General features: G+C 42.8%; 2 protein-coding genes across 9 annotated transcripts in view; one reads left to right on the top strand and one right to left on the bottom strand.

Moving 5' to 3' along the window:
* The window catches only part of LOC100397136 (N-acetyllactosaminide beta-1,6-N-acetylglucosaminyl-transferase), a 171,921-nt gene that overhangs the window by 16,720 nt on the left and 141,832 nt on the right, over window positions 1-13,369 (bottom strand). The window lies entirely within an intron of this gene.
* The window catches only part of LOC144576540 (putative uncharacterized protein C6orf52), a 132,121-nt gene that overhangs the window by 96,815 nt on the left and 21,937 nt on the right, over window positions 1-13,369 (top strand). For 2 of the 4 annotated variants that reach the window (XR_013533833.1, XR_013533824.1), the window contains one exon: window positions 9,168-10,095. The exons of the other annotated variants lie outside the window; for them this stretch is intronic. The gene's annotated coding sequence lies outside the window, so the exon portion shown is untranslated. Of the gene's footprint in view, window positions 1-9,167; window positions 10,096-13,369 lie in introns of those variants that run through there. 4 annotated transcript variants of the gene reach the window in all.

The following is a 13,369-nucleotide window of genomic DNA, read 5'->3' as shown; positions in this document are numbered from 1 at the left end:
GGCACGCGCCACCATGCCCAGCTAATTTTTTTGTATTTTTAGTAGAGACGGGGTTTCACCATGTTGACCAAGATGGTCTCGATCTCTTGACCTCGTGATCCAACTGCCTCGGCCTCCCAAAGTGCTGGGATTACAGGCTTGAGCCACCCGCACCCGGCCGGAATTTTGTTTTTAAATGTCAAATCGCCAGTGCTGATGAGAACATATTGAAAGAGCTTTCTCACAATTCAATGGGGATGCTGAAATTGGTCGGTTGTAGAAAATCAATTTAGAAACATGTAGGAAAAGTCACCATAACTGCCAATTCCACTCCAGTGGAAGTGCACTCCAGTCTGGGTAACAGTGAAACTCCGTCTCAAAAAAAAAAAAAAAACCTCACAGGGTTTTGGGAGGGTTAAATGAGAAAAACGTCTGTGCAGTGCTTTGCAATGGCCGGCATACATAACCACTAAATACATAGTTGAAAATATAATCCCTTTAATAAAATCCTGGGGACAATGTCTGTGGAAGACACTGCTTTTTCACTATAAATCTAAAGCCGTTTTCTCAACCTCAGCACTACTGACATTTGGGCCAGGTAATTCTTTGTCGTGGGGGCCGACCTGTGTCTTTTTTTTTTTGAGACGGAGTCTCGCTCTTGTTACCCAGGCTGAAGTGCAATGGCGCGATCTCGGCTCACCGCAACCTCCGCCTCCTGGATTCAGGCAATTCTCCTGCCTCAGCCTCCTGAGTAGCTGGGATTACAGGCACACGCCACCGTGCCCAGCTAATTTTTTGTATTTTTAGTAGAGACAGGGTTTCACCAAATTGACTAGGATGGTCTGGATCTCTTGACCTCGTGATCCACCCGCCTCGGCCTCCCAAAGTGCTGGGATTACAGGCTTGAGCAACCGCGCCCGGCCATCCTGTGTCTTTTAGAATGTTTAACATCGTTCCCAGTCTCTTTCCACTAGATGCCAGTAGCAGGCCACCAATCACAGATGTGACAGACCAAAATCTCTCCAGACATTGCCAAATGTCCCCTCAGGTGCAAAATCACCCCTGGTTGAGAATTATTGATCTAGAATTAAGACAAAAACAAAAACACCAGAATATGAAATTGTATACTATTAATAAGCCATGGACAAATATTTGCATGTGAAATGTGGGTGGAGGAAAAATGCCAGTGTTTTTCTTACTTATAAAACTTACTTTAAGGTCACATTGCTTTTATATTTTTTATAAAAGTTGATTGATATACAGCTGAGGTTTTTTTTTTTTTTGGCTTCATTAATTTAGTAATTGTGCTTGTGACTAATTCTAGTAAGTCAACTGATTATCTTTGACAACAAAAAAATAGAAAATTACCCAATGGCAGAGAATTGTAGTGTTAAATAACTTGTAGGCTCTTATTCCAATTGCTAATTTGGATCATTTTTAGAAATTAAAGAATATATATCTGTTTCCACCCACTAGTGCTTCATTGATCAATTGATCACTTAGGACTTTTTTTTTTTAAATAGATAATGGCTCTTGCTATGTTGCCCAGGCTGTCAAACTCCTGGACTCAAGCAGTCCTCCCACCTTGGCCTCCCAACGTGCTGGGAGTATAGGCATGAGCCACCACGCCTGGCCTATTTAGGATTGTTAACACAAGAAACTTACTAAAAGACATCCTGCTTTGTTTGATGTGGATGTTTCTAGTTTTGTAGTCCCTGAGACAATGGTATAGCATTCTTAATATGACATCTCTGTGTTCACCTCTCATAACTGCCAACAAATTCACTCCTTAGTTATAAAAGGAAAAGGTGAAATGAAAGAAGGAAAACCCATGAATTTTAGAATTGAATGAATTTTAGAGCTTTTCTAATGTTTTCCCTTCATTACCAAGCTATGCAAACTAGAGCCTAGAAAATTCACTTAAATTTCCTAGGCTCTAGTTTGGGAGTGCAGATGGGCTAAGGAACTTGTTGATTTTGTTTCCAGATAATTTACTCACTTACTCAAATACTTTCTTGCATTCCTCCAAGATTCCAGAGTAGATGTTGGAGGTAAAGTCATAAATGGGATATTCCTGGGATTTTCAGTTTAGTGTATTTAGAGAATTTATGTTTATCCATATCTTCAGGCTGGACGTGGTGGCTCACACCTGTAATCCCAACACTTTGGGAAGCCAAGGTGGGTGGATCACGAGGTCAAGAGATTGAGACCATCCTGGCCAACAGGGTAAAACCCTGTCTCTACTAAAAATACAAAAATTGGCTGGGTACGATGGTGGGGCAAGATGGTGGGGTCCCAGCTACTCAGGAGGCTGAGGCAGGAGAATCACTTGAACCCAGAAGCCGGAGGTTGCAGTGAGCTGAGATCGTGCTACTGCACTCCAGCTTGGTGAAAGAGTGAGACTCCATCTCAAAATAATAATAATAATAATGAAATAATATCTTTAGAAGCAGCCTAAACGCCTTCATGCCAGAGTCATTCTTGGACATCTTCTGGTGACAACTGGGCAAGGTCAGTAGAAAGTTTAGAAACACGGGCAATCCTTGGCTCAGAGAGTTCAGATTTCATTACAATGCTGACATGGTCCACTGGCCAGCTGCCTACACAGCTCTGCTGTTTATCATTTTCAGCTCTTGCCAAACACTCCTCTAATTACAGCAGATCTTCCTGAGGTGGTGAAGGCCATCAGCTTCCGTAGTCCCAGACATGTAGCCTGAGAATGCTCCCTTCTTTGCTCCACTAACCCATGACATGCTTCAAAATCTTTCACCTGCATGATTAACCTGATCCACTAGTTATTCCCTTCCAGCTACGACTGTTGAAATTTTGCACAGTACAGGAGTCCCCAGTGGATTTCCATCTACCAGCAGTCCTCCAAGCTGGTTAACAGCATTGCTCAAACACATACCTTTTGCTTTCCTTTGAGGCCACAACCCTCACCCAGGTGCTCCATATCTCTCATCAAGACTATTGTTAATTGCCTGCCAATGGGTCTCTCTGCCTGCAGTCTTTCCACTAGATGCAGTCATACCACCACATGGCTCTTCATACAATCAGCATTGATCCCATCAGCCTTTTATTTGGGGGAGGGGGTGCAGGTTACTTTGAATGGTTGACCCTGTGTCTGATTTTTCAAGCCATCTTGATATGCCCCACAACCCCTCACCCCTCAACAAACTCAAACTTGCCCTCATCCTGGACTTCTTCTGTCACTTCTTACCAGAATTCCAACTCCTCATTTCATCTCTCTTTTTACATTTCTACATTTGTTCCCCCTGGACCCAGCTTCGTGCTTATCTCCTCCCTAAAGAGCTAGATTCTGAACTGTCATTTCTTTCCTTTGATTCAAACTGTCACTAACCAAGCAGACTGCCCCAGCCAGCTCCTCAGAATTATAACCCTGGCTGGATCCATCACTTCACTTCTATAGATCACATTCTGGCCAGGAAGATGCCAAAATGCTGACCACAAACACATAATAGTTTTTACAACCTTGCCTCTGCTACGGTTTGAATGTGTCCCCCAAAATTCATGTGTTGGAAACTTGATCTTCAGTGCAACAGTTTTGAGAGGTGGGACCTCAAGAAGTGATCAGGTCAAGAGGGTTCTGATGTTATGAATGGATTAATGTCATGGTTTTGAGTATGGGTTCATTATTGCAGGATTGGGCTCGTTATCAGAAGAGCAAGTTTACTGTAAAAGCGAGTTTCACCCTCTCTTGCTTCTCTCTTATGTGCTCTCTTGCCCTTCAACCTTATGTCATGGGATGATGCAGCACAAAGGCCCTCACCAGATGCCATGCCATGTTCTTGAACTTCCCAGCCTCCAGAATCAGAGGCCAAATACATTTCTTTTCTTTATAAATTACCCAGTCTCAGGTATTCTGTTACGCAGCAGGAAACAGACTAAGACACCTACAGACTACAAACAGCAGTCTGGGAGCCCAAAAGCCACATTTGATTGGTAGACCTGTTTGGTTCGACCCCTGCAGTAGGATGGAATGGAGCCAACATGGAAAAACCAGATTTTCTATGGAAGTCTGAATTCCCATTGTCCCCTGGCAACAATTCACTGGGGCTTCAGGCATCCAGGAGCTCTCGATCCACCCTGGCCCGATCGTGTTTCACTCACCTACATTGTCTGGCCCTGTTGCACGTAGTTTCAACACTGGGCTCCAGGCCTCATCTTTGTTTCTTTTTTTTTTTTTTTGACTTGGAGTTTTGCTCTTGTTGTCCAGGCTGGAGTGCAATTGCACAATCTTGGTTCACTGCAACCTCTACCTTCCAGGCTCAAGCAGTTCTCCTGCGTCAGCCTCCCAGGTAGCTGGGATTATGGGCATGCGCCACCACACCTGGCTAATTTTGTACTTTTAGTAGAGACAGGCTTTTGCCATGTTGGTCAGGCTGGTCTTGAACTTCCAACCTCAGATGATCCACCCACCTCAGCCTCCCATAGTGCTAGGATTACAGGTGTTAAGCCACCACACCTGGCCCAGGCCTCATCTTTCAACACTGTCCACACACAACCAAGTGTCCTGCCACATATCTGGGAATTCCTCAACTGGCCTTTCATTTTCACATAGCTCTTTGCACCTTGGCTTATGCAAATGTCTGAGCATAAGAAAATATGCTCAAATTTGTTAGGAACTGAAGTTACTAAAGTTAAAACCCTAAGATAGCCTCTCTTTTTGTGTTTGTTTTGTTTATTAGAGATGAGGTCCCTGCTATGTTACCCAGGCTGGGTTTGAACTCCTGGGTTCAAGGGATCATCCTATATCAGCCTCCTGAGTGGCTAGGATTACAAGCATGCACCACTGCACCTGGTAATTCCTCTTTTTATAGTTATCAAGCTGGCAAAGATTTAGAAAATAATAATGCCCTATGGTGAAACAGGTAGTGTAAAATGGAAATCTCAAGCCTGCAGGTGGGAGTATAAATTGGCACCATTTTTGGAAGAGCAATATGACATTCTGTATTAAAAGGATTAAAAATGTGCATATCATTTGACTCAGCACTTCGATCTATTGGAATTTGTCCTAAGGAAGTTATTTTTAAATTAGTTTGAGGCAGAGGGGAGATTCTAAAACCTAAGCAGATTCTCGAACCTAAGCAGGATTCAAGTGCCTGCTCTGTCAATTACTGTGAGACCCAGTTTATCTAAGCTCTCTGTTCCTCAGTTTCCCTATCTGTAAATTGGGGTTAAAAACAGCATGTTTACCACATAAACTTACTGTGAAGTACATAATATACTTAAAACACTCTGAATGGTGCTTGGTACATAGTAAGTTCTGCTAAAGTATCTATCATCATTATCAATTTTATTAACAAAACTATTACTAATAAGACCTTCCCAATGTCCATAAGTTAGGGCTTTTCTAAATAAATTATATTGCATTCAAATGATGGCACACTACAGAGCTAAAAAAAATTGTGACAAATTCTTCATGACGTGAAAAGCCATGACACACTGTTAGGTGAGGTGAAATGGTTGGGATCTGTGTCATTGGGTAAACTCAAGTTGAATTGTAATCCTCAGTGTCAGAGGGGGTGCCTGGGTGGGAGGTGACTGGATTGTGGGGGCAGTTTCTAATGGTTTAGCACCGACCCCCTCATGCTGTCTTGTGATAGAATTCTTGTGATATCTGGTTGTTTAAGAGTGTGTGGCATCTCCCTTACTCCTCTTCCTCCTGCTCTAGTCATGTGAGATGCTTGCTCCTTCTCCGTCTTCTGCCATGTTTGAAAGTCTCCTCAGGCCTCTACAGATGTTGAGCAGATGCCAGCATTTTGCTTCCTGTACAGCCTGTGGAACTGTGAGCCAATTAAGCCTCTTCTCTTTATGAATTACCCAGTCTCAGAGGATCACCTGAGGTCAGGAGCTCGAGACCAGCCTGGCCAACATGGTGAAACCCAGTCTCTACTAAAAATACAAAAAATTAGCTGGGTGTGGTGGTGCACCCCTGTAATCTCAGCTACTTGGGAGGCTGAGGCAGGAGAATTGCTTGAACTCAGAAGGCAGAGGTTGCAGTGAGCCAAGATCATGCCATTGCACTCCGGCCTGGGTAACAAAGCGAAACTCTATCTCAAAAAAAAAAAAAAAAAAAAAAGAATAAATTGATTAAATAAATAACCTAGTCTCAGGTATTTCTTTATTGGAATATGAGAATACACTAATGCATGATGAGAGCTGGCTATAAAAACCAATAAAAAACTAAGCACCGCATGTTCTCACTCATGGAACATGTGTGGAAGCTGAACAATGTGAACACATGGACACAGGGAGGGGAACATCACACACCAGGGCCTGTCAGGGGGTGGGAAGCAAGGTGAGGGATAGCATTAGAAGAAATACCAAATGTAGATGATGGGTTGATGGGTGCAGCAAACCACCATGGCATGTGTGTACCTGTGTAACAAACCTGCATGTTCTGCACATGTACCCCAGAACTTAAAGTATATTTTAAAAAAAACGGTAAACATGTAAAAATATGCTTTTATATAAAAAACATATACTGAACTATTATCTCTAAGTATTGAGTTTAGTGATAATTTTTATTTTAGTTTTTATAGTTTTCTGTATTTTCTTTATTTTTAAAATGTTACTTTTATGATGATTGCTGGGTAGGTAGTGATTTAAAAAATTTCTTAACCACTATTAAATTTCTTAGAATGGAAGTTAAAGGTACATTCCCAAAATTAACTTAAAAAAATTATTTTTGGCCAGGTGTGGTGGCTTAAGCCTGTAATCCCAGCACTTTGGGAGGCCGAGGTAGGTGGATCACGAGGTCAAGAGATCGAGACCATCCTGGTCAACATGGTGAAACCCCGTCTCTACTAAAAAATACAAAAAATTAGCTGGGCACGGTGGCGCGTGCCTGTAATTCCAGCTACTTAGGAGGCTGAGGCAGGAGAATTGCCTGGGCCCAGGAGGCAGAGGTTACGGTGAGCCGAGATCTCGCCATTGCACTCCAGCCTGGGTAACAAGAGTGAAACTCTGTCTCAAAAAAAAAAAAAAATTATTTTTAAAAGATATTCCAGTAAATATCTTGCTTTATGTTTCCACTAAACAAGGATATATTTTGATTTGTTGTGGCAGACTGCAAAAAATGGTCACAAATGTGTCCCACTGCTATACGCAGGCTGCTGTTCAATATGACTTTGCAGCTTTTACATTAAGAGGGGGAAAATGTTTTTATACCTCTTGGATCTAGTCTTGGCCATGGGACTTGTTTTAGCCAATGAAACATGAGCAAACATGCCATGAAGGCATCTGTCACCCAGGCTGGAGTGCAATCTCGGCCCAGGCTGGTCTCTAAACTCCAGGGTTCAAGAGATCCACATGACTTGGCCTCTCAAAGTGCTGCAATTACAAGCATAAGCCAGCACACCTGGCCCAGAGATAATACGGTATAGTATTATCTGTAGTACTAACGCACCAAGGATTGTGTCTCAGTAAGGAGAGTTATTTTTTCACCAAGTACAGCCACTTTAAGCTTTGGAGATTTTTAAAGTACAGAAAAGTTCAAAGCAGCAGCAAACTGTTTATTTTCCAACTCCCTCAAATTAGCTAGTGTTAACATCTTGGCATATTTACCTTGTGAATCTTTACTTTTCTTCTCTTAAAACTAGTATTCTGTAACTGGTACCAAATAGAACAGTGGTTATTAGAATAACTTCAAATAATACTTCAAAGTACAAAGAACAAAGATCAAATTTTAAAAAGCACATTATGAAATTGAATACTTACAAGTAACAATCATTAGCATTAAGAAAGCATTATTCAAAAATAATAATTCCAGCACTTTGGAAGGCCAAAGTCAGTGGATCACCTGAGGTCAGGAGATCGAGACCATCCTGGCCAACATGGTGAAACCCTATCTCTACTAAAAGTACAAAAATGAGCCAGGTGTGATGGCACGTGCCTGTAGTCTCAGCTACTTGGGAGGCTGAGGCAGGGGAATTGCTAGAACCCAGGAGGCAGAGTTGCAATGAGCCGAGATCGCACCACTGCTTTCCAGCCTGGTGTCAGTGCAAGACTCTGTCTCAAACAAAACAAAACAAAAAACCAAAAAAAAAAGAAAAAACAACAACAAAAAAAACTGTTAGCTGGGCAAGATGGCTCACGCCTATATTCCCAGCACTTTGAGAGGCTGAGGTGGGTGAATCACTTGAGACCAGGACTTCAAGACCAGCCTGGCCAACATGGTAAAACCCCATCTCTACTAAAGATACAAAAATTAGCCGGGTGTGGCAGCGGGCACCTGCAATCCCAGCTACTCAGAAGGCTGAGGCACAACAATCACTTGAACCCAGGAGGTGGAGGTTGCAGTGAGCTGAGATTGCACCACTGCACCCCAGCCTGGGGAACAGAAGGAGACTCTGTCTCAAAAAATAAGTAGGCCTTGCTCAGTGGCTCATGCCTGTAATACCAGCACTTTGGGAGACCAAGGTGGGCAGATCACCTGAGGTCAGGAGTTCAAGACCAGCCTGGACAACATGGTGAAACCCTGTCTTCTCTACTAAAAATACAAAAATTAGCTGGGCATGGTGGCGCACACCTGTAGTCCCAGCTACTCGAGAGGCTGAGGCAGGACAGTCACTTGAACCCAGGAGGCGGTGGTTGCAGTGAGCCGAGATCACACCATTGCACTCCAGCCTGGGGGACAAGAGTGAGACTTCATCTCAAAAAGTAAATAAATATATAAAATAAAAAATTAAAATTAAAATAATTTAAAAAAAAAAGACTGTGGCTTATGCCTTCCCCTCCCCGTTTGCATCTGGTGCTTCCTGCTGTGGCCCTGTGTGGCGTGCTGTGCCTGTTGTTTCTAGGGAACTGTGAATAACATTAAAGTTTTGTTCCAATGGCAGAAACAAAAGGAAGAAAACACGATTTCATAAAACATCTTTCTGCACAAATGAATACTTCCATGTCAGCTTACGACAATAACATAACTATTAAATAGCCGACTAAACTGTATTAAACATAAATTGAAAACAACCTTCCTTTTTTGTTTTTTTGAGACAGAGTCTTGCTCTGTTGCCCAGGCTGGAGTGCAATAGTGCGATCTCGACTCACTGTAACCTCCTTTGACTCCTGGAGTTCCAGCGATTCCCCTGCCTCCGCCTCTGGACTAGCTTGGACTATAGGCATGCATCACCACCCCCTTCTCATTTTTTATTTTTTTTTTGTAGAGACGGGTTTCACCATGTTGGCCAGGATGATCGATCTTCTGACCTCGTGATCCACCCAGCTCGGCCTCCCAAAGTTCTGGGATTACAGGCATGAGCCACTGCGCCTGGTCTGAAAACAACCTTTCACAAGGGACCTGCACCATTGAGATATACGAGGTTTCCTTACATTAAATGAGGTCGGGCGTCACTCTTGTACGTCTATCACTTTGGTGGGGTTTTGAGTTCAAAAACTGCCTCCTTAAGTTTTACTGGATTCCAGAAATGAGAGATTCTGTTGTTTGCAGCACTTTGACATCAAGTAGGAAGCTTTTCCTGCCATCTACTTATGCAGATGTGTTTGTTCACAGTTTGACTTAGGTATTCTGCATTTCAAGTGGATTTCCTAGGTTTCACTGACTCTTTCAAGTAAAAGTACAGCATTGATTTGCCTCTCACAGCAGGGTCGTCTCTCTCACTGAAATCAATAGAACACAGTATGCCCTGTACTGTTTTGTTTACAAGTGGGAGAAAAGTTCTTAATGACTCCACTAGATAAATTTTCATCTTGCCTTGCACACAGTGCCTTCTTCACCTTCAAAACAAGGCACCAGGCTGCACCCAGCTGGATGTAAATCAAGAATTCATTTGCAACTTGTAAAACCTTCCCTCCAATTCCATGTCAGAGCAGCCAAATAAGAAATTATGCTCACTTAAAACTCTTGCCTAATTTTAACCCCTGTTTGCAACCCGAGACAGGTCAAGAGTTGTTTAAGGTCATTGGTAAATTCCGTTTGTTGCTGCGTGTGCCGGGGTTGCTAAGTCTGGGAATTAAGTCCCTATCTCTTGCAAGTCTAATGTTTTATACAGACTAGTGGGGTAGTTCTGTTTATAGTGTTATTCTTCAAATATAAAAAAAAACACCTAAATAAACTTTTTAAAAAAGCAAAAACATGGGAGACAGAGTCTTTTAATGTGCTGGGGAAGCTCTCCCCATCCCCTGGCCACAAAGAATATGCAGAAATACAGGGAACCTAGGCCTGGCACCTCTTCCTGAAATACCCATTTAACCTGGACATCTGGATGAAAAGCCCCAGGCTTCAGTTAGAAGTTACACAGTGACCCAAAACCACACACATCTAATTCGGGATCATTGTTACTCTTGGAAGTGTCTGGGAAGGAGCCTTTGGTGGGTGCGGGGGATTTTAGGAGTACCAGGAACATGGTTTCTTGGGCTGCTTACACAGATAAGAGCAATGTAAAAATTCAGTGATCTGTTCAGTTCTGATGTGTGCAGTTTTCTGTATGTAGTATTGTATGTCAGTAAAAAGTTTACAAACATAGAGTACACAGAAATGTATTATTTAAATAACTTTGTAAACTAAAGCATGAGACTTCAAGGAAATGTCGACCTCTCCAGTGGCTTGCCTTCCTACCCTCTCCTCCGCCCAGGGCCAATTTAGGGACTGTAGTAGCAGTTTTCAGTATGCAGTTTTCAGGCATTAAGGGATTTACTTTTTTAAAAAGCCTCAGCCTCCTGAGTAGCTGGGATTACAGGTGCCAGCCACCACACCCAGCTAATTTTTGTATTTTTAGTAGAGAAAATATTTCACCAGGTTGGCCCGGCTGGTCTCGAACTCCTGATCTCAGGTGATCCACCTGCCTCAGCCTCCCAAAGTGCTGGGATTACTGGCATGGGCCACTGTGCCTAGCTGGCTTTACTTTTAAGTACTTGCATGTTTTAGAAACAGAATTATGGGCATTTTCAGATCAAAACCAATGATTAATATATTTAATTTATAGGAAAAAATAAACCACTGAGCCACCTGCAAACCTAAACAGAGCTTCTCCTGTATGAATTCTGATGAACCATGTTGGGATGTTGTGACATGCTCACCATGACACCCTTTTATGATCTGATTGGTTGATGGCAAGTTTTGTGAGTCAGTCACATGTGTTTTCAAAATAAAAGTGGGACACACTTTTGGTTGTTCTTGTTCCACCAATTAAGTTCATGGTGTTTCTACCATTTCTTCTGAATCACTGATATTGAAAAATCAAAGGTGGCTGGGCGTGGTGGCTCATGCCTATAATCCAAGCACTTTGGAGGCCGAGGCAGGTGACGAGGTCAAGAGATCGAGATCATCCTGGTCAACACTGTGAAACCCCGTCTATACTAAAAATACAAAAAATTAGCTGGGCATGGTGGCACGTGCCTGTAATCCCAGCTACTCAGGAGGCTGAGGCAGGAGGAGAATTGCCTGAACCCAGGAGGCGGAGGTTTCGGTGAGCCGAGATCTCGCCATTGTGCTCCAGGCTGGGTAACAAAAAAGTGAAACTCCGTCTAAACAAAAGAAAAAAAAACAGAAAAATCAAAGGTAATAAAAGCACAGGTTTGATTACATAATTAAATGCTGTGCTTAGTTTTGGTTTATTACCCCAAAGGAGTAATATTACTAAAAATAGCCCTACTTAAAAAATAATAATAATAATAACAGGCCCAACTGCTTCTGTTATTTATGGAGAAAACAAATAACATGGACAGAGAAAAGCGGGGTAAAAGAAACCAATACTCAACAGATACTAAAACTACCAGAGGGCTGGGCACAGTGACTCACACCTGTAATCCCAGCACTTAGGAAGGCCAAGGTGGGTGAATCGCTTGAGTCCAGTAGTTCGAGACCAGCCTGGGCAACATGACAAAACCCCCCCTTTTCTACAGAAATTTCGCTGGGTGTGGTGGCATGCACCTGTAGACCCAGGTACTGAGGAGGCTGAGTTGGGAGGATTGCTTGAGCCCAGGAGGTGGAGGCTGCAATAAGCCAAGATTGTTCCACTGTACTCCAGCCTGGGCAACAGTGAGATTCTGTCTCACAAATCAATAAATAAAAATAAAACTGCCAGAGGATCTATGAGAGACTCTCATGATCACCTTGTCACATACAAAAGGCATTCATTTAATAGAAAAAAAGAATAAGCAGCTGCTTTTTTAGCCCCCAATGGCTACATACTCTATGATAAAGATAGAGTATCTTGTTCTGGAAAAGGCAACAACAGGGATGGAGAACAGGTCAGGATTTGGCCAGGGGATGCTGGGGTTAGGGCAGACTACCAGCAGCAGCATGAAGGAATGTTGGGACTGATGGAATTGTTCTTGGTAGCGGTGGTGAACGTGTGACTCTATGCCACTGTCAAAACACATGGAACTGCACACTCAAGAGAGTAAGCTGTATGTGTACAAATCAAAACATACAGGCCGTGCACGGTGGCTCATGCCTCTAATCCCAACACTCTGGGAGGCTGAGGCAGGCAGATTGAGGTCAAGAATCAAGACCATCCTGGCCAACATGGTGAAACCCATCTCTACTAAAAATACAAAAATTGGCTGGGCATGGTGGTGCACGCCTGTGGTTCCAACTACTCGGGAGGCTGAGGCAGGAGGACAGCTCAAGCCCAGGAGGCGGAGGTTGCGGTGAGCTGAGATTGTACCACTGCACTCCGGCCTGGCAACTGAGTGAGAATCTATCTCAAAAAAAAAAAGCTGCTTCAAAGTCAACAACAATGTAAAACAGAATGGATCTCCTTCATGGTAAGTGTATACATTTTTAAAGCTGTATTAGATAGTACCCTATAAGACTTTTATATGAGTAATATTAATATTCTCTATCTTCCATAAATTCTGAACACATTTTAAGAATCCTGTCATTAAAATTCATATTTTATTAGTATTAGTATAGATACCAAAATATTCATACTGCCCCTTTGCCCAGATATCTGTGACATTTCAGAAATAAATCATAAGCACTAAATATATAAAGACTACTGCCTTGAAGAACTTAAAAGTCCCATCTTTTTATTTTATTTTTTTTTGAGATGGAGTCTTGCTCTGTTACCCAAGCTGGAGATCAGTGGTGTGATCTCAGCTCACTGTATTCTCTGCCTCCCAAGTTCAGGCAATTCTCCTGCCTCAGCATCCTGAGTAGCTGGGACTACAGGTGCCTGCCACCATGCTCAGCTAATTTTTGTATTTTTAGTAGGAGCAGGGTTTTACCATATTGGCCAGGCTGGTCTTGAACTCCTGACCTTGCGATCCATCTGCCTTGGCCTCCCAAAGTGCTGGGATTACAGGCGTGAACCTGTGCACCTGGCCGAAGTCCCATCTTTATAGCCAAGTTCAACTGCTAAGTCATGCAACATGAACAAATCATTTTGTCGCCCTGCACTTG

The sequence above is a fragment of the Callithrix jacchus genome, chromosome 4 (assembly GCF_049354715.1).
Source record: "Callithrix jacchus isolate 240 chromosome 4, calJac240_pri, whole genome shotgun sequence".
Classification (NCBI taxonomy): Eukaryota; Metazoa; Chordata; class Mammalia; order Primates; family Cebidae; genus Callithrix; species Callithrix jacchus.
Note: the sequence above shows the minus strand (reverse complement) of the source record. Positions and strands in the feature narration are given on the sequence as shown.